We start from the raw sequence: 20,951 nt of genomic DNA, 5'->3' as shown, positions 1-20,951 counted from the left end.
TCCACATATCACCCATATTGCAGGAAAGGAGGTGTCTGAGCCACTGACAGATCCACTGGAATCACTGGAGACCTACATGACAGGTCCCAGAGGACCAAGGCTGTCCCAAGCCATGTCCCCAGCTCTTTGCTCACGCTGGTGATGAAGATGATGGTGCTGCTGATGGTCTCAAGATCAAGAGAACTGCTGCTCTAAGTGACGTAAGATGCCCTGCGTTGTGGACCATCACCCTTGCAGGGCCCAGGTTCAGCTCACGGTCCAGCTGCTACAGAAGAAATCCTGAGTGTTGGGATCCTGGGGGACATGGGGAGAGAAGCTCTCCACAGCTTGTCTCAGAAGCAAGCAATCACATGGCAGATGCTTTGTGTTGTTTCTTTCACAAAATATTCCTGGGTATTAAACCTAACCTGATTTCCTGGGTTAAAGCACTTTTCTGGTAGTGGTTATTTTATTAACATTTTATTTTTTACATCTTAATTCTTAGATTTATTTCTTGATTCATTTAGGAGCACAATTGTCATGCAGTTAATGAAATAAGTAATATTTTCTCATTCCAAGAAATCTCGTTAAGCTAATTAGCATGCTCCACTGGCAGATGAGTTTGATTATACTCTATTAAATGTGTATGTTATTTATTTCTTTGCTTGCTAGGCCGTGTCTCCTCCCTCCCCATCTGAGGTTGAGGCAGGAATAAAGCAAGGATCTGTGTTCTCCTTAGAGAAGAGCCTCCACTAAAGGTCAGGGTGGCCAATGTCCACCCAGGACAAGGGGAAACCTTTCCCTGCATCAGCAGGTGAGCATCTCCACTCTGGTGAGAGGCCACTGTTGCAGTCCATTACAGAAACTCTCCCAGTTTAATGTGAGAGACTGAGGAGACGTGGGTCATTGTCACTGGCCCAGCTCCTTGCTGTCTCTCCAGTTACCTTCTCTGGTGCCAGAGGTCAAGGCAGGTTCTGCTTTTGGTGAGGTGCCCACTCTACAGGATTCTTGCAATGTGAGGACATTTGGTCCAGTGTCACTTCCGTTGGAAAAACTGTTTGTGCTTGTCCTTCCTTGTGGGTCCATGCATAAACCAGCACCAAATTCAGTGGAAATATGTTGTTAAACTATGCAAAACTCTGTCTAGACACACTCATTTCTGTTTGATTATAATTCAGTTGAGATCAGTTACTGACAGAGTGACATTAAATCAAGCAAAAAAAAAAATTACCTGGATGCGGCTTCCTCCATCTGTAAATCGAAGCCAGTGAATCAGTTCTGACAACCACTCATGGATGGCTCAGACATCCTGAAATTTCATTTCAAGCTTCAGGTTATCCCAAGGATCAGCTGCAAAGGGGCATGCAAGACCCCGACTGGGTTTCAAGTCAATTATTCCAATAAGTCGTAACTGTGTCAATTGCATGAGACAAAATTACAGGTGACCACACCACTACATCTAACCCAAGCTCTGATGTGACAGACCAAGTTCAGAGATTAAGCCTAACTTTAACACAAAACCCAAACTCTTGACAAACTGCTGGGTACCCTGGGATCCTGCCCAGGGTTTTGAACCTCTCTGTGATGTGTGGAAGTGCAGAAATGGCTGTGCCTGGGAGCACAGCTGGCTCCTATCTTTGGTATTAATATCTCAGATAAAAGGGTAAATATCTTCAGGTGCCAGGAAGCTTCATCTCTGTACCCTGTTGGCTCTATGTCCTTTTATGTATCCTGTATCACATACAGGGAAGGATCATAGTTAATAATATAAGCAAAGCCTGAAGAAAGCCCAGAGTCCAGGGGTGCTCAGTGGAAGAACATACAACCTCCTTTCCAGAGCAGTCCAGCTTTTGGTCTTTTGTGAACCAGCTGCTTTTTAGCCTCCCAAACACAAGGAAATAAAGCAGGTCATAAAACTGCATTTCCACTGTGTTACTAGGAGAGTTGACCAAAGACCTTTACATATCTACATCTTGGACTCTCTTAGACTCCACACTGAGAAAGATTACAGCTCACATCCTTTTTCATAGCAGTCCGAAATTTCCTGTGTTGGTTTTCAGCAAAATCCATGCAGAACCTCCTGAACAGCAGCCCAGGACAAACATCTGCTTAATCTCTGTGTCTGCTTAGTTATCAACATTCCAGGGCTCCGCCAATTCCAGAGCATCCTTTGCCAGTGCTTTAAGTCATGGGATCAGAGCTGACAATTTTACTGCTCCTGAAGTTGGAAAATCTGACTCTTGCCTATGGAAATGGTCAGCCCGTTGGCTTCAAGTCAAGTCATACAACATTGTTTCACGTGAGCAAACAACTTATTTCAGCTTTTTCCTACCCGCCATTCTGACTGTGGCTCCTGGTCATCAGTCATACGGCTCCTCTGGTCCCTGTACAACACAGACCTTGGCTTGTTCAAGGTGAGGAGATCTTTCTGAAAGCCCAGTCCACAGGAGGAGAAGTACAGAGCAGCTCCTGTCAGACAGTAAGCAGCAGAAAAATGCTGTTTGACAGGATTCTGAACTAATTTGATACCAAGAATTTCAGTCTGAATAAAGAAATTAAATAATCTCCTATAGGTCAAATATTCCAACCCCAACCCAAGGGAAAACTGAATGCCTTTTCAGAAAAATTGAAAGCAGGTATTGGTATCACATCTCCCAGTGGAAAAGCATTTGACAGAAAATGCTTAAGCAGGTCCTGCAAGGGATTTTGTGGACTTGAGCCAAGGAAATGCCACGGAGAGAGCGAGCTGTTTTATGCTCACGCTTGCTGACAGCACTGCCCTGCCCCACTACGACAAGCACTTCACTTCTGGCCATTGCTGTTGGAAGTGTTGCCAACATCTGCTGCTGGATTTCAGTCTTGCATAAAGGGGTATATTGGGCTTCATGCTTTCTTATTGGGAAAAAATGGGATGACATAAAGGATATTTAATCACATGCTAAAGAGGTGAGGTGTGGGTGCCCTGTCGAGCCCCCTGATGGGTGTGCTGAATGGGGTGGGAGGATGAGGGTCCCTTCATTCCACACTAGGAAAAGATGATGCTGATCAGAGGGCTTCATAATTAACTTGTTTCTCGGTGCAGCGGGTGAACGCACCGTGCAGCTCACTTGTGAGGCCAGATGGAAACCACATGTGATTTGCTCCCAAGCAGAACATGTTCCTCCCTTTGGGTTTCATTAAAAGGTGAATGATGCTCCTGCAGGCAATCAGTGTGGAGAGTAATGAGGCCCCAAGGAAGACATTTCCTGCAGGGCATTTTTTTTTTCAGCTGAAGATCGAGGGTTTCCATTTATCACGAAACTAAAAAGAGCTCTGGATTCCTGGTGACGTACGTGCTCTAACAGGGTTGCTGGTATTGAAGCAGAGAGTCCTTGGTGGCATGTCTCAAAAGGAATGGATTGTTCAAGCAGGTACAGAAGGAAAGGGCATTGGAGGGTTCTTCCAGGGGACATATTAAAGTTTGCACCTTATTTCTGGTCCAGATTTGCTTATGTCTGACATTCATCTCCTGGTTCTTGTCATACTTGTGCACACTGGAGAGAAAGGTTTGTTATGACCTTTCACAGAAAAGGGGAGTGTAATTCACTGCAGCAGTGTCTTGGTTAGCCCTTGCAGGACTGGGGTCTGAGACTTCTGGTCAGGAGCTGAATGCTAATGTGCATTGGGACTACTCAAAAGCTAGTGCCTTGATTAAAAAAGGGAAACAAAACTGCATGCTGTCACAAAAGGCAGTAGAGAAATCCTGTTCTAAGAAAAGTGCATCTGTTCCTTACTGCTCAGTGGGGAGGGCTGTTGTGCAAACACATCCTATCCACCTGGATCCATCCAATCCTCCAGATTCCGGCAAGGGCACCTATCCCTGTCGTGATGACACAGGAAACATAAGAACCTAATGAAGGAGGGATAGGTTATTGGAGGCTCAAGACAAGGACACAGCAGCTGGGTGAAAACACACACAGGAAGGTCAAGGAGAGATATCACTCCATGCTAAGACGTATATAGGGCACTTTCCTTCTTGAACATGCAAACACAGTCCTTGCAGAGCTGTTACATCATTGATGCTTGCATTGCAAGCAATTTGGGAAGACCCGCCACCAGAATGAATGGTCTCCTTTCAGGCTCAGTAGCTCACAATTTGGCAACTGGCCAGTGCTGTCCTAAGAATGGATTTAAACCTTACTCCAGGAACACGACTCCAGGACTGATGCCACCATGGAAGAAATGAAAGTACCCTTTGCAGTCACCACATTTGATCTTACTGATTTCTTCAGCAGCAGTAATTTGATCTGCAAGGCCTATGTTTCAGATTTCCAAGTTCACAACTTGGACAGAGGTCTGAGATCAGTGTTTCTTAGAGAGTTCATAGAACTGCTGCCCTTCAAATGCAAGGCTAAGGCACGAATCCTGCTATGGAGACATCCAGAATTAATATTAGGCCAGCAAGTGAAAGGTTTAGATAAAATTCACATTATTCATGGTAAGAGTCTAGGAAAGGTTGAGGCAGGCGTGAGTGAAGGTGGGTAAGACAGTTTGACCATCTGATTCAGATGGAGCACATGCGATCTTCAGTCATGCAATGTTTGATACAGCCCCTCCAGAGAGACAAGGGAGACCAAGGAGACAGAGCTGTAACTCTGGAGATCACACCACAGTGTGGTCTGTGACACTCACTGACTGTCACCAACTGTGTCACTGCCACTCATCTTTCCTGGGCAGGACAGATGAAGCAGAAAAAGTGATGGACATAAGTCACACACAAGAAGGAACATGTATTCCTCAGAAAAGCATATTATTTTCTATCAAAAGTCTCTTCTGACCCAATGATTTTTTTGTCAAAAGAGTTTCTCAGTCCTCTGTAGATATTGTATTCTATCAGAGCTATGCAGAGGGAAACATTAGTGAGGGTATGTGCCTGTCTGACGGTATAAGGCATGGAGGTGCTTCTTGTTCCAATGCTGACCATGATGAGTCCTTGCAGTGCTTAGCAGAAGCTGTTTACTCTGATACACACTCCATCATCATCTGTCACTAATTAATCTACCGTTACTGTAAAGTGTTAGTGATCCTTGCCCTGCCAAAATGCATTTCTCCCTCAGCTACTCTTTAGCCAGTGTAAGCAGAATCATATTGGCATGGTGATTAAGGATTATGAAGAGGAGACATTATCATCTGTGAATAATTTAATGAATGCACACTTAACATGAATTGTAGCTGTAAAATCAGCCTGGCTGCATGTTGGGAAAGAATTCTTTGTTATCACATTTATGGCTTCTTTAGTGCTTTATGATAGCTCCAGGTAGGGCTATCATAAAGATTTAAAAATATTGTCATAATTCACCACCAAAAAGTGTCGTTAACGCAGATTTAGTGACACTTTTCCTGTGATGCTTTCTACCTGTTCAAATAGAGACGTCTGGAAAAAAAGAATGAATGTCCCCAAGACCTCCCTGGCTCCTGGGACAGGGGTGCAGAAGGAACTACGGACTGGCCGTGATAACAAAAAAAAATGGACAACTAGAGCTCTGCAAGGCATTTATTCTACAGTTCATTGATCAAACCAAAATAAATTGCACTAATAAATAGTTATTCCCAGCCTGGCCAAAACAAGACAAATCCAAACAATTTATTTCTTTGCTAAGAGATGAAAAAGAGAGGGGAAGGGAAGGGAAGGGAAGGGAAGGGAAGGGAAGGGAAGGGAAGGGAAGGGAAGGGAAGGGAAGGGAAGGGAAGGGAAGGGAAGGGAAGGGAAGGGAAGGGAAGGGAAGGGAAGGGAAGGGAAGGGAAGGGAAGGGAAGGGAAGGGAAGGGAAGGGAAGGGAAGGGAAGGGAAGTTTTCCCAAACTGCTGATGTTTTAAATCTGCCTAATTCTAGTTTTATATAAACTAACAACTGTTTTATTCTTGCCTGCCTCATCAAAGCAAAACCCCAAATGTAAGACTCATCCCCTTCCAAACCTTCTCCCCATGGATAGCCCCAGATGGTGTCTGACAATGAGCATCAACTTTCCTCCATCCTTAATAAACCTGTGAATCCCTGAAGGCGACTGGGAAAATCAGGATCTGCTGCTGGCAGGCACTTCCCATGCATAATAAAGCACAGGAAGGCAGGTGGCTTTATCTGTAACCATTGTCACAGAGCCCTCAGCACTGCTCCTGTGCAGTGAGCAGGAAAGCTGAGAGCTCAGTGGCTCTGGAAGCATTTTTCTTGATACAGCAGTATTTATTGCTGGGCAGTGTCTAGCATGGTATGTTAGTGAGAACACACAGGGCTCTTGTTAGCACTAGGAAGTCACCTGCCACATGGATTTGCTTTGTAAGCTGTTTAAAGGGAATGCAAAAGCATCTCTCTTGCCACCAAAAAGGGGCTGAGACCTGGGCAGTCCATCCGCCAGCTGCAGTGGTCCAGTGTCTGTGCTCGGTCCTGAGGTAGCACCAGGGCTCTCATCAAGCAGAAGCAAATCAACTACTGTGTGTCTGGTCCTGGAAAAAACCCATCTCTCTTGTATCCTTCTCTGACTGCCCTGGTGGAGCCCAATCACTCCCCTGGGTTATTTTTCCCAACAGACCCAACACTGAAATAAAGCTCCAGCACTGCCCGACTTTGTGTCTCAGGAAACATGCTGGAAAAGTGTGGGAGAAGCTGCTCCCTTTGCTCTACCTCTTTTGAAATTTCCTGATGGATCTAGACAGAATATAAAAAGCCCGTCCAAAATTCTTGGGGATTCCTCAGCACAGACATCAGTGAGCTTTTGGCTGGTGGGCCCAAAGAAAGCAACTAGATCCCGTGTAAAACTTCCTGCAGGTCAGGAACAGAGGCTAGGGGGTCTACTTTGGCCCATTTGTTGTCTCTAGGTAGGATATTTAGCAAATAACTTTGCTTGCGTTAGAAGACTTAAAGCAAATAAGGGCTTAAGAAGGAAAGATTTAAAATCTCTTCCCTTCCCATGTGCATTTCCTTGGCATGACTCTCAGCTCATACTGTAGTTGGAGACCATCACCGGTTGGCTTCGGATTGCAATTTCTTCACTTTGATTGTCAGTTTGCTATGTGATGGTCAATGTCCTGATTATGCAATGTTATCCACGTTCGCCCTGGTGTCACTCCACGGAGGATGACAGAGCGTTACCTTGTCTGGTTGGCATGCACAGTTGGGGAACACAGCGACTGCCGGCTTACCTGGATGTGCCATTGCTCACACAGGAAAATGGATGAACTCAAGAGGAAAATTAGCAATTAACTCATGATGTCTTCCTTCTGTCTCTGCTTCAGAGCCCTCTCCCTGCGACATGTCGCTTGCTAGCTGTGTTGGGAATAAGCGGCTTGTCTTAGTGCTCTGGCCAACTGCTGCAGCAACGCAAACACATGCACAGACACCAGCGCTCCAAGAGCTCCCACCAGGCCCCCGTGCGAAGCAGCGGTGGACACAATAACGCCAGGTTTGTACAAGCCCCCAAGAGCTGGATTTGCTTCTTCCCTCACATCTCAGTTTACTGAAGTCTCTATTCAGTAAATGCTGCAGCAGGTTGCTCCATATTGAGCATGAACAAAGGGACAGGTCCATAGTGACTGCAGTAAATGCAGGAGTTTTGCCATGAGATCAGACTCTGTGGCTTTCAAACTGTGGTGCTGCAGTGTCCATGTTCACCCCACTCCCCTGTCCCCATCCCTGTCCCCATCCCCATCCTGCAAATAACCAAGCTGGAGGAAAGTGTCACGGGAGGGAACACCCAGGCAATACGATGGGCAGGGTTTAATAGTCCAGGTAAAGAGCTGGATGAACTCATGTGGATATAAATGTCATCAAGGTTACTTATTTGAAGAGTCCTTTCCTGAAAATTTTAATAAAAGATCAGATAATATTCAAAGGCTTGTTTCTTCTAATTCTTCCTTTTATCTGGGCTGTCAACCAGGTCTGTCCAAACCTGTTTGAAAATCAACTTAGACAGATCCACCAGTGTCAGGGCATTTCAAGGCCTGGCAACCTTCTGCTCCTTACATCAAGCCATAGGATGACAAAGACACTCTGTCAAGTTCCTTCTACATGGTCAAAGTGGAATATTGAAAAACCTATGAGATAGCCATAGTCCTTGCCATTAAACTGGTTCTTCTGGGAAATTTGGGAGGGCTGAGTTTGGGGTCAGCAGATGATAAAGAGCCAAGGTCAGATGGAAACCTGGATTTGCATTTGCATGCATTTAAGGAACCTGAGCTACAGTTTTTATTTGGATTTCTTCCAGGTATTTACTGGAATGAGAAAACCTTTAGAGATTCTTCCATCACTAATAAGTTTTCAAGTGAATTAACGTGAACTCAAGGAACAAAGATTCTATATTCATAAAATTTAATAGCCCTTGTAATTAAAAATACGAAAAATGCAAAAAGAAAGAAAAGAACAAGAGAATAAGAGCACCTATATAAGTGAAAATACTTCTCTAAATTGCTGGTCTGAATCAAACACTGATGACCAGCAGTTCAGCTCCACTGACTTCAGCACACTCAATGTGCAGCACCTGAGGGTTTGCTTTGCCCGAAGTTGTTTTGCAAAGCAGCAGTGGGACCACCATAATGGCCAAAGAGATGCAGGCTAAACCCGGCTACATCCTCTGCAGCCTGCAGTCCTCTGGGCCACACTGTCTGCCTGCACTTCTGGAGCAAGCTGTGATAAACACAAGCATTAAGAGAGTGCAGCCACCTGACAACCGAGACTTTCATATCCTGCAGCTAATGTGGCAGGAGCTCAGGACAGCTATGCAATGACTGCACCTTCCCCTGCTCACCCCCCTTAATTTAGTGAGCAGGGATTTTTTATCTAATATACATTGTAACTACAGTTTATTATTACCATTTATCAATAACTTTCCTCCATAAATCTTCTTTGCAAAATCATCTTTACGTCCTCTGAAGCCTGAGAAGTTATGCAACTTCTGTGAGCCTCTGACAGGCAATTATAAAGTGCTTCCAGATTTATTGCAACAGTAAAGAAACAATTGCATCTGCCTTCCTTGAGGATTTTGTAAAGAAAGGCATAGCTCAGGATAGAGCTAATTCTCACACAGGCCCTGGTTGCTTAGAAATCACTGTAGTATAGAGCAGCTATGCCACTTTCTCCAGTACTGAGCTTCTGATTGGACACAAACCTCTTGTGAGGTTTCTATTTTTCTTTGCAGAAGGGCAGTACAACCTCAGTGCCAACCAGCATCCACCCAAAGGTCTCAGCTCAAGACACATTTATTCATCTCTCCATGCATCCATACCCATGGCAGGTATGGATAAAGTCTTTGTACAAGGCAGAGATGTGGAATGTCTCCTTTTGAAAAGCTGTCTGGGCCATTGAGATCAAGGACTGGTGTGTATACTCTACCTGGAGGCCAGTTACACATGGAACTCCCTGGAGGTCTTTTCCTGTTTAATATTGTTAATAACAATACTAATTCTCATCAGGTTTGCAAATGACACCAGCGATGAGGTAGCAGTTGATACACTCAACAGCAGGGCCGCTATTTAGAGGGACTTTCTGATTTTATTTCATACTGACAAAACATTCCTCTTCCCAAGTTTTTGAGGCGTTCTGCTTAAATGCGGGTTTATGTGACCATACCCTATATCTGCATACTGTCAAAAGAAAACGTTTGCATCTTGATGAAGGAATAAGTTTCAATTAGAACTGATGGGAACATTCGACAAAACACATTTCCATGAAAGCACACTGCTTAGTTGAAAGCCTGAATATCCTGTGGATACACATCAGCTTTAGCACAGCTTTGGCAGAGGATTTCTGGTTTTCAAAGTTCCCTTAGTGAAGAAACTCATATTAAAACCCCCTGTTTTCACTTAGCAAATGAATTATTCACGCAGTTAGGATCAGCAAGAATATGTCCAAAGGTCTGCAGATTTTTTTTTACCTTTCACTATGATGGAAACAAAAAATTTGAAACACAGAACATTATCACACAGCGTTGTTAACCACTGGCTACCCTGTTTCCTCGAAAATAAGACAGGGTCTTATATTAATTTTTGCTCCAAAAGCTGCTTACTTTTTTACATGTATAGCTGCCTGGACACTATTAAATTGACTTTTTAAATGAGCTGTAACTAGGGTTTATTTTTGGAGTAGAGCTTATATTTCGAGTCTCCTCAAAAATCCTAAAAAGTCATGCTAGGGCTTATATTTGGGGTAGGTCTTATTTTTGGGGAAACAGGGCATTTTTAATTTATCTGTTATTTAAACAAAGAACTGTGGCTGGTTTTCTCAGTTCAACCTGTGCCCTTAGAGGCCAGCAGACAGAAGGAGCAATGTCACCGCACTGCCCAGCTGCTCCAGATGTGCTGTTGTCCTAAGAGAGTGAGGTATATGGCTGCAGGGCCAACACGCTGGACTTGGAGTCCCAGTCATTCCTGGTTTTGCACTGGTGTATGACTGGTCAGTGGGAAACTGCTTTCACTGTGAGGCACAGAATCCCAGACTGAATGAGGTTGGAAGGGACCTCTGTAGGTCATCCAGTCCAACCCCCCTGCTAACACATACATCACCATCCCTAACAGTCTTCTTATAATTGACCAGAGGAGGCTGAATCACACCTGGACACCTATGTTTATATATCTATATGTTGATATCAATATGGCAGCACTGTGTGAAACTCCCATTAGAGTTAAATCCAGGTTAGGTACCAAACTAGAGGTATTCCGCTCCCATCACACTTGTACTCCAGCCCCTCACCAGCTCCGTTCCCTTCTCTCAACTCGCTCCAGCTCCTCAAGGGCTTTATTGGTGTGAGTGGCCCAAAAATGACCCCAGGATTCAAGGTGGGGCCTCACCAGTGCCCAGGACAGGGGGACGGTCACTGCCCTGGTCCTGCTGGCCACACTATTACATGGGGATATTTTGGACTTTCGCTCCAGGGGCTGTCGGGGTCGGGTCATTCCAGACTTCTCTCAAAATAACCCCATGGAAGGCAAGTTTCTAAATTCAAAAAAGGAAGATATTTATGGCTCAAGTGCAGAAAAAGAGTGATGGGATTTACCATCCCCACCTGAGCAGCAGCAGGAAATGTGTCTACAAAGCACCAGGCCAGACAGGCAGAGACAACAGAGAGTTGGGTTGGTCCGCAGAGCCTGTGCTGACATCTTGGCATGGTCTGAAGCTAAGCCAGGGTATGGACACTGTGAGGGAGGAAAGAGATCTTGTCTTCAAATTCTAATTAGATTTATGATTCAAAATGCTCCTCTTAAAAGCTGGTCTGTAGCAGTGACTGCAGCATACTGAAATTCGGCATCTTTGTAGGAGGAAGGAAACCAATGAAGTCTATTGAGATTTAAATACTGTATTTCAAGAGGGGGCTACATAAAAATAATGGAATTTGTTTAGAAGAAACTAAAAGGAACAACTCAAGAGCAAAAGATATCTATTGATGGCATGAGGATTTTTTAGACAGAGGAAAGATGTAGCACTCAACAGGTAGATAAAAACCAACAGAATAGCCAAAGAGTGTTGTGGTTTTCAAAGGTCAGGAAGTAGCAGAACTCTGACAGGAGCCAAAAGGAGACTTTGAGGAACAACTTGCTAAAGACATCATAAATGCCTAATAAATCCCTTTTATTAATAAATTAATGAAGAATGGAATACCAGCTAGAAAATGTAGTACCAACAGCTCACCAAGCCAAAACGTGGCTAGGAAGGGCACAGTGTTGAACCAAATGAAGGTGCTTAGGAATGCGCTCACCCACCTCGAGGGCAGATGAAATAGAGGAACTGTCTCAGACTTAGAAGTCAGTGGAAGATGTTTTTGAACAACTCAATAATGAGAATAGTAACAAATCAGCAGAGACAGGAGGAATTTACCTAAGAAATTGCTGAATTACTAACCACGGAGTGGAGCATCTTGCAAAAAAATTTCCTTGGTACAAGCAAAAAAGTCAGAAATAAGCATTACATAATGCCTTTTAAAATTGTGTGGCCCAGGTGTGAGAAACTGCAAATCAGGACACTTGATCTCATTGCAGGTGGAGATGATAATGAAGAATAGAATTAGCAGAGAAGTGATAAACATGTTACAATGGTGAAGAGCTTCAATGCAGAGAAAGCCACTGGAGGATTCTGAAGGAATCAATGAATAATCGAATAAGGACTGAGGTTTTCAAGAAAACTTTAACAAGCTGCTTCACTGAAGCAATGGGATAAGAGGGAAATCCCTTGCATGGACTAAAAACTCATTAGAAGAGGAAGCAATGGGCTGGAATAAATGAAAGGAGGTCCCAGGGCTCTGTGCAGTGACTTGGACTCTTCAGCACATTCATTATGGATCTGGGGAAGGGACTGTATAATAAAGGGCCATAGTCTGCAGATACTTTATTATTCATGGGAGTTGGAAAGAAAATTTACTGAAGGCAGTTGTAGGAGGAACTAATTGTACTGAATGACTGTGCAATAAAGCAGAGTGTGTAATTCATATAGCGACACAGAAAGTCATGCACGGGGGGAAAAGCAGGCTCAACTTTGCAGAAGCAGTGATGTCCTTTGAACTACCTCCCACCGCTAAGGAGAGACAGCTGCGAGTCAGAGCTGAGCAGCTCAGGGCTCTACAGGGGGCCAAAAAACCCCACTGAATGTGAGGAGTTATCCATAAAAGGAGAGAGAAAGAAATAGAAAACACTATTTTGCTGCTACATAAATTCAAGAGTGCTTCCACATTTCAGTGCACACTTCTGATTGCCTGGTCACAAAAAGGCATGGGAGAACTAGAAATGGTTCAGAAAAGGATGAGCAGAGGAGATCCATATTAATAGTTTAGGTCAAGCAGACCAAGATCAAGATGTTAAAAAGAAAACAGACTAAAATCCTAAAAAGAGGTGAATTAGATGGAATGTGACAGAGATTTATAAAACAAGGAGGCATATGGAGAAGTTCAATATGAAAGAATAATTGAGTGTTTCTCAGTCTACAATAGTGTGCTGTCTTCAAGTTAAATAGTTGGGCAGCAGGTTCAAAACAATTAAGAAACTGTGATTCTTCATATAATGCGCACAACGCCATTGATGCTAACATACCATCATGTAAATATTTAACCCAGAGAAAAAGATCATCACCCCAGAGCGGGGGTGCTAGTTAACTTGGCAGCTCACACCCTGCTCTGAGCCACCTGAGGAGCCACTGCAGCCTCTGCAAACCAGACACATGTGGGGAGAAGCCCCCACCGTCCAAAATATTTACAGGACACATGGCCCAGGGTGGATGCCCAAGAGATATCCATACGCCACACCTGGCAGAAGCTGCCTGGCCCCAGCACATCTTTCTTCAAGCTGGTAAAGGGCTCAGTGTTGTCTTTCGGTTAATGCAAAGCTCCTAGCATGGAGCGTGGCTTCTTTCTGGTCTGTCCATGCTTGTGTGTATCTGGCAAAATAGGAGATCTGCTGGAAACAGACCACAGCATCTCTGCCTGAGTGCAGGCAAGATCTGATTCAGCAGGGATACCCTTAGATTAGCAGGCATTGGAACCAGCTCAATAATCCATCTATCTCATTTATCCGGGAAGGCTCTCTTCTTCCTAACAGGGCATTTGCCCATTTTAGCAAGGAAAGTATCAAATTTATGCTGTGGTGTGTTCATTCTCCTGGATGACTGCCACACTTTAGTGACAATATCGGTAAATCACATTTCCATTTTGTTGGGCAAGGCAGGTTTCTGGATACAATAATCACCTTGTTCCTCGCACACAGCATGTTCAGAGCGATACGAAGCGCTCTGGAGGAGACGCAGCAGTGTAACCTTGAGGCAGATGGTGCAGCCAGCGCACAGCACTCTGTGCCGAATGCACCGCGATCTGCACCGTGCCGCTTGACCCAAGAGGAGGCAAAGATCCCCCGCAGACATTGTGCCAAGTGGCTTCTTACCATGCGACAGCATCAAAAAGCAGGATGAGATCTGGAAACTGGAAGCTACGTCCTGGCAGAGTCAGTCTAGAAACAAGGTCTAATGACATTAACTAAGCAGCAAAAATCTTGGTTTAGGCAGGCAATAAATCACCTATCACTTGAAAACCTTTAAAAACAAGATGCCCTAAGACTGTTTTCTAGCCAGTCTTCAAACACAGGGATGCCAAGGCCAGGAAAATTAAATGAGGTCTGGAGCACGATCATCTCTGCATTTCCAGGCTTGTTTTCCTGACTGGTGCTGCACTACCAAGAGAAAACTGTTCCTTCCTCCATCCCTCAGTTTTCCAAAAAGTAACTGAGAACCCAGAAACCCAAGGAGCATGGCGTAACAGACTAGTAGCAAAGCAATGAGCAAGGGGATCTCACCTACCAGTTGACAAAGACACAGCCTGGAAATGTGGGGCTGGACCTCTGTCCTTTGTCTGCGAAGTAACACAGAAGCACTGCTGTGGTTCTAAACACCTTCGATAACTACACTTTTAGCAGCATTTTGTCTCAGAAGTCCCACATTAGCTCCCAGAGAAGCACTCTGGCATGGAGTAATGAGAGGTCTGCATGCAGAAACAGGGGCAAAGGAAAAGAGAGGGCATTTCCCCGCCTTTAGAGCAGCCACGGTGCTGACTGTACTGTTCTCAACCAGACGTGGAACTTGCATTTCAGGAGAGAAGCTGAAAACACAGAATGGGTGGATAAAGAGCTGTAAAGGGATGTGACTACTGCAGCAAATATGCTAGAATCATAAGATAGTTTGGGTTGGAAGGGACCTTCTGGACTGATGCAAAGTACTCAATCTGTCTTACTTTTAGAGAATAGATTGAAATCTTTCTTGATAAAGGGTTAAGTTATCTTATGGAGAGAAAACACTGATTGCTAATGGGCTTTTGTCTCTTGAAATGAAAGACAGCCCAAATCCATTCCTGGAAGCTAAAGCCAGGCACATTCAAACTGGAAGCCAGGCACAAGAGCCTCAGCAGCAAGAGATACTTGGCATGGAATGAATTATGGATGGAAAGAGATATTGTTTGTGCTGATATCTTCAAATAATGGTTTCTTCTGAAAGACATTTCTGGTTCTGGTCAAGACAGGAATGTGGTTTGGCATATCCATAAAAACACAAGGGCCATTGTGTGGGACAGCTTTGTGTGTATTTGGTACTGAGGTCCCACGCCCTTCTGTCGCTGTCATGGACAAAGCCTTCTGGCCATTCACAGAGACACTGGACTAGACATCGCTAGTCTTAAGGACATGTTTGCAACTGATTTTTCTTCCCTTCTGGGAACCAGCAACTGGTGTCCCTGCATTAGCACCTCTGTACCAGTCTGTAGGAGTAGCCACATGAAGGCTCACACTAGCCCACCTTTTCTAGCACAACATTTTTCTATTCACTTTTCACTGCAAAGGTGGCACTAACTGCTCATCTTCTTGCTGCTCTCTCCCAGCTCAACAGAAACTGTGGGTTTGATTGGGATTTTTTCCCATGTTTAAGCAAGTAAGAGAGTCGGGAGCAGTAGTCACTTGTGCTTGTTAGGGATGGGGAGCCATCCTTCCATCCTGCAGCACGACCATGTGCATTAATGATTCCCTAGCTAGTTCAGGGCACGTTCTGCATAATGAAATCAAGATGCTGGGATGCTCATCATGCACATGCACACACAATTTCATTAGCTGTTGGGCGTAAAATGGCAACATGCCCCCAAAAAGTAAAAAAAAACCTTGAGATTTGAAAACATGAGAGAATTTTTCAGTTCCACATTAAAAAATCCCCAGATGTTTGGGTCATTCCTCCTTGCTGTTGATGGCCAAAGAGATGCATTGCACCTCATTTTCAACAGCTTCTGGCCCTTGGGATCTCTCTGGAACCCAGAGAAGTCCTGCACATCCTCTCCGGAAGCAGCAGTAGAGCAGGTCTGGGCTACACACAGTTGTTTGCCTGTGGTTTCAGGTGTCTCTTGAAAGCCTGCTGTGGGAGAAGGGGGAGAAAGGGGTGAGCTGAAATGCCAAGAACTCCAGTATGTTGTTAAGAGACATTCACAAAGAGGTAACATCCCCAGACACCACACGTATTGTCTCCTGCATGTATTCCCATCATGAGAATTAAATGCCAACAGTTCTTCCAAACTCTGGGGAGTCAGCGGGCTGGCACTGCAATAGGCGTGCTGGTCAGGGTGATGAATGAACCCTTGTCTCCTGTCCCAGGGGTCTGCCTGATGTCCTCAAGCTCAGCGCTGCCTTACGATGACGCTGTATGAGCTTAAACCAGGAAAACAGCTGTGTGAAAAATCTGCACCTCTGACTGATTTCCTCATAGGCTGCTCTCCACTTTGAGAGCTGCATTTCAGCTCCGTCCCTTTGCCCGTGGCCCTCACCTGGGTTACGTTCCTGTGTACTCCACTGATGCCCAACATGCTTACCTGACTTCTGGGCTTTACCACCCACCTGCTGTACCACTAGGGACACGTCTGGCAATCACTGGGCTCTTGGCTGAACCCGGTTCCTGTCACCAGATCTGCTCTCTTCCCTGGTTTGTGCACTGTGGGGCTGCACCCTCCACGCTGAGGACACTGTCCAGCTGTCACCCTCTGCATCCCTTCCCCTGAGGAGCATGCAGCCTTGCTGGCCCTGACGGTTCCCGCTCTGCTCGCAGATGGCAGAAGGGAGGAAGAGGAGGTTGTGTGCTTGCTCCCAGCTGGCAGAGTGGGAAGAAGAGAGAAGGCAGCTTTTCCACAGCTTTGCCCCATATTGCAGGTTACCCCAGTTCAGGCAGCTGCAAGGGAGACTGGGAAGAAATATGCCTTCTCCCATCTGCTGGGGGGAAACCTCGCAGCCATCGCAGTGGGTGTTTTATGCAGATGGACTGTTTGCTGTTCCGTCCTTGCCAGCGCCAGCTTGGAAGCAGTCCTCTGCACAGATTTCTTGTGGGAAAGCCTCCCGCATGCAGAATGAGGCAAGGTCCTGGGGAAAAATGGGTGTCAAATAGCAGGGAGACCCTTGCCAGGCTGCACACCCACGGCAGCACGCAGCCTGACACAGCTCTGTGTTTTGCTTGTTTGTGGGAGGCGACTTTGCAGACATCTTTGACTCCTTTAATACAACTTTCTTTGTGCACAACAACAAATAGCATGAGAGTGAGGTAAACATTAACTCGGTTACTGTATTTATGACCATTATTTACAGCAGCCCCGCACAGCCACAAGGAGACAGCATGTGTGACAGATGCATAGTGCTTTCCACTGTGCTTTGTCAACAGTAAACTTACTTTTGAATTATGTGTTTTTACTGCAAGAGAGTGAGCTATTCATATTAGTTTTGGTCCATGTTAACCTTCGCTGGCCTCTGCCCACAATGCACATGGGAGGCTGCAGCTGGCAATCGTGTCCTTTTGCTGCAGCGAAGCTGTGGTTAATTAGTCCAAAGTTACCACCCTGCCCTACTTTGGCAGTGACATCTACTCCTCGAGCCTCTTTGGCTGCTGATTTTTAGCTCTAATTAATTTCCTTGCTGCTCACAACAGCCCGCACTCCATGCAGCGGCCGCTGGTTTCCATTGTTGGGGGAGGTTTCACCACCCGCCGAGACCTTCCCGCACCATGAAGACGCAGCAATTCTCTTTCTTTCCAATACTAAATGTGCTATCAATTGGCCTGACTCCTTCTGCCCCTTGCAGAAGACGTTTCTTCACGCTCTGCAAAGGTTTAAGCAATGGCAAATGTTAACATACAACTGAAGAAGCAATGGGAGTTTCCTCCAGGATGTTGCTTAGACCTGAAGAGCTACTGCAGGGCCAACAGAGCCAGGGCAGTGACCATACAGCACAGAGACTTGCTTACACATCCCGATGTGCCAGAGAAATGCCTAAAAATCATCAGTCATGAATATTTCCAATTGCTGAATGTATCAGAGCAAAGCAGTCATGACCACTTTGCTGCTACACATCTGAGGAGGTAGGAGAGCTAAGACACTGACAATGAAAACCCTTTGCAGTACATGGCAGACCCTGGAGAGGATCCCAAACCTTCCGAAGTCGAATCGAGTGATTCACCCAGCAGTGCCTGCTGTTACCTTTAGAGCTCTCTGCAGTGTTTGGTGCTATTATCATGTCCTGAAGATAAAAAGCAGGGAAATCAAATTTCCAACAAAGGGAAATTAATGTTCCTCCCCTAAAAGAGACTGAGCTCCCTGCATCAAAGCCATCAGTACTTATTTCACTGTCTATGGATGTGCTCTCTGCCTTGCACACTTGGCCCTCTGTCCGGTTGTCTTGCAGCTGTGTTGATTTACATTTTATAGATTGTTGGAGGTATTTTATGGGGAGGGAGAGGGAATCTCCCACAAATTTTGAGCAGTGAATGAACAAAAGCATCCACTAAATCATCTGTAAAACAGGAGGGGTGTGTGTCATGAACACTCTCACACATCCATGTGTCTGTCACACTTCACCATGGTGAAGGCGTCATGTGTTGTCTTAGGTAAGTTTTATGCCTTTTTTTTTTCTCTGCACTGATGGAGCCAGGTTCTTCTCCGTGACAACCAATGATAGGACAAGGGGTAATGGGTACAAACTGGAACACAAGAGGTTCCACTTAAATATGAGAAGAAACTTCCTCATGGTGAGGGTGGCAGAGCCTGGCCCAGGCTGCCCAGGGGGGTTGTGGAGTCTCCTTCTGTGCAGACATTCCAACCCGCCTGGACACCTTCCTGTGTAACCTCATCTGGGTGTTCCTGCTCCATGGGGGGATTGCACTGGATGAGCTTTCCAGGTCCCTTCCAACCCCTGACACTCTGGGATTTTGTGATTCTGTGATCTCAGCTCTCTCTTAGAGACTCCTGGATTTCCAGCTGCCTTGTGCCTGCAGCGTGTAAAGCCCAGTGTAAGGAGGAAGCATCTGACTGGAGGAGCCCTGGTTGCTGACTACGGCTGATGGCTCTGATGCTGAACCTTCATTACCTCCCAGACATCAGAGCCCTACCAGCTCCTAGCCAGGGAAGGGAGTACGCATGGCTTACAGGAGCAGGGGGTCATCTCCTCCAGCCTCCATAATGCAGAGGTTTGTGGTGAGGCCCTAGTGGGACCAGGCACCTCGCCCACAGACACTCACCAGTGTGTGGAGAGCAGCTCCTTCTGCAGGATTCGAGGGCAAATCTGTGAAACAAACGAGCTACCATCTGGATATTAAGAAGGGACAGTGGGACCTCCCCTGTGAGAAACTTCTTCAAGCAAAGGGACAAAATTAAGCACCAGAGCTCCTTGCAGCTGCTCCTATTCCCACTTTTCCTTCACCAGCTCCAGCCCCCAACTCACTCCAGCGGTGCAAGACCTCTCCAGCGCAGGTACCAGCATCGCCGTGCTGGGATGTGGGTTGGAGCAGCGTGAAGCTGAAGCTCCCAGGGCCGTGGCAGGCATGTGCATTCCTCTCTCCGCACGCTCCTGCCGCGAGGAGCGGTCGCGCTGGCTCCATTGTGCTGACTCCCGCACCGCCAAGCCGGCCTGCAGCCATTCTTTTTATTGCTGATGCTGCTTCCTATGGAAACAATTTAGTGCTAATAAGCTCCATTTATAATAGTAAGAAATGGTTCGGTGGAATAATTGTCACTAAATACCATTCATGGCTTTGTTGCTTTTCCTGCGTGTTGCTAATTATTCTGCATCTGAAATAGCACCCAGAGAAGCCACTGAATGCCACTGAATAGGGTTCTCAGCGCTCAAAGAGGCTGAGGCAGGGTATGATTAGAAATATCAAGGCCCTAATCCACCAGACAATGCCTTCCTCACTGTATGTGTTTCTACAAAATCACAGCCTTTGCAAAGGCTGGGGAGATGCAGCGTCCTCCTCTGAACCTCAGGGTCCCAGCAACAATTTGTGAGCAGGCTCTTGGCAAAGGGGTGGTGTTGCATGATGGAAGATGATGATGTGGACAACCTGACCTGTAGACCAGGGGGACGGGGAACGAGGAGGCAGAGGTTTTCTGCGTTCAGAGTCTCACAGGAAGGGACAGCACAGCTCAGATCCCTCAGTCCTGCAGAGGTTTGTGGTGATGAGTCTGAGGCAGGAACAGATCCACAGTCCTTGGTGACACCTGGTTGCTCTGAACTGATGTCCTTTCCCAGAACTCACTTGGCAGCACAGTAACATGGTCTGTGAGCTATGCAGACAGGCACTGGCTCTCCGAATCAGAGGCAGCAGGATAATGTCAGCTCCCTGTTGCTTAGAAAGCACGGGGTGAGGGTCCAGGCATGGTCTCCTAATCCTTCCTTTATGCTATTCCATAGCATAAAACTCTGGTTTGTTTTGACTGACTTACTAATGCGCCAATCGAAGTAAAGATACAGCGCAAGTTAAGGCCAGTGAGAAATACACCAACCAGTGGTGTTATTCCTGAAGTTCCTGCCAGTGGCGGGACCAGCTGGCTGTGGAGAGAAAATAAAAGAAAATGACCAGTGTGCCTTACATCCAGTCTCTGTAGCTCCGTTGTTCCTAAAATCCTGTGGTGCGATTGCCTCTTTGTCTTACGATTGAGACGACATCATGCCCTGTATCTCAAGCTGAATGCCACTGTTACAAGCACACCACTCATTTTTTGGCTTTTAATTTCCTTTCCAAATAGCAGACTGAGAGGTCTTTTCACTGTTGCACCCCAGAACTGAGGGCAAAGGGTCAATCCATCTCCCCACACGTAACAGCTACAATTGAGAAGTTTTCCCTGAAGGAAACCAAACTGTTGTAACACACCTTTTTACGCATCAGCCACACCAAGTTCCAGCTAAATATTGTCAGTCCACTCTATTGAACTGTTTTCCTTGATTACTTTAGCTGCTTTGGAAAGCTCTAAGAAGCCCATGTGAAGACATGCAGAGCTTTGCCCGGATGACGCATCATGAGCTAAGGAGCATCAACCATTGACCACCACTGGTGAAGAGCTTCAGAAAACCCCAAAGCCATCACCTCCCACTGCCTCAAAATCAAGGACAACAGGTAGCTACCCAAGATCTGAACTGTATGCATGTGTCTGTACTCCAATCCCTTACTGCTTGTATACATTCAATGTA

The sequence above is a fragment of the Columba livia genome, chromosome 18 (assembly GCF_036013475.1).
Source record: "Columba livia isolate bColLiv1 breed racing homer chromosome 18, bColLiv1.pat.W.v2, whole genome shotgun sequence".
NCBI lineage: Eukaryota > Metazoa > Chordata > Aves > Columbiformes > Columbidae > Columba > Columba livia.
Note: the sequence above shows the minus strand (reverse complement) of the source record.